Genomic DNA, 1151 nt, shown 5'->3' with positions numbered 1-1151 from the left:
ACCTGAATAATCTTAGATAGTCCCTTAAAGGGCACATTCTCTTGGGCATTTGGGGGTCACTTTTTGTGCAATGTCAACCTTTCACCGATTGGTCTCAAAGACTCACCCATGTTAACCACAACTTGTAACACTGTGTTGTATCCCAGTCCTATTCCTATTTCTTGGCTCATTCAGGAAGTAAGGCACACAGTTTTGAGGAGCCAGTGCTGCCCCATCAGGAGATTCGCTGTGGCTTAAAGGAGGTGGTGGAAATGCAGGTGGGGTGGCCTTAGTCACCCCCAACTTCACCATATGTTTTCATAGTTGAGAACAGCAAAGTGAAGCAAGATGTCTGTGGATACTATGGCCTGTAAGACCCAGTTCTCTGGCTTTATACCACAAGCTTACTTGCTTTGGATCCATGTTGCATTTCAAGACTACCTGTTTGAAATGATACAGGCTGTTGAACAGGTACTCTGAAGAAGCTGGATGGCATCCCAGACTGTGAGATTAGTGCCATCCAGATTCATAAATGCACAGAGAAGTTTCTTTGCTTCAATGAAAGGACATTTTGGTAAACTTTTTGACAAAATGGAACAGCGGTTTTTGAAGTTGATTTTGCATATTCTTGCAAACATCCTGCTTAATGAAGATAAGTATCAAGAGACACATCCTTGCAGTGAAGAATTCCAGCATATCTGAAAGAAATTGGGGAGTTACAGGGGAGATATAAAATTGAATTATATATTAGGCAAGCCCTTCTTGCAGAATTAGAAGAGCAAAAAATTGTTCAAACTAAATTAAAGAAACCTTGATTTTGTTTGAACTTGAAAATCTTGGCAGAGACCATGGGACTAGTCATTTGAGAAAGTTTGGTGTCATTGGTTCATAACTCCAGAAAACTCCAGAATGTTTAGAGAAAATATGGAAAATGAAAACAAATCAATAGAAAATGTTAGAGCATATTGAAAATAATATTTTTTGTTTGTCACTCATGTTTCATGTCTCCTTTTCTTGTTCTCTTTCATGAAGCTATTTATGTACTGCTTGAACTGTTCTTAAGATCTCCAGTAGGTAGGAGGATTCTTTTTTTTGGTTTATTTTTATTTATTTATTTGAAAGTGACAGACAGAGAAAGAGGGAGGGAGGGAGGGGGAGGGAGGGAGAGAGAG

The 1151-nt window shown here is 39.1% G+C and overlaps 1 pseudogene; it reads left to right on the top strand.

The window, feature by feature from the left end:
• The first annotated feature begins 327 nt into the window (after window positions 1–327).
• On the top strand, window positions 328–948 carry LOC101614631 (annotated as a pseudogene).
• The last annotated feature ends 203 nt before the right edge of the window (window positions 949–1151 follow it).

Source organism: Jaculus jaculus, chromosome 3, assembly GCF_020740685.1.
Source record: "Jaculus jaculus isolate mJacJac1 chromosome 3, mJacJac1.mat.Y.cur, whole genome shotgun sequence".
NCBI lineage: Eukaryota > Metazoa > Chordata > Mammalia > Rodentia > Dipodidae > Jaculus > Jaculus jaculus.
Note: the sequence above shows the minus strand (reverse complement) of the source record. Positions and strands in the feature narration are given on the sequence as shown.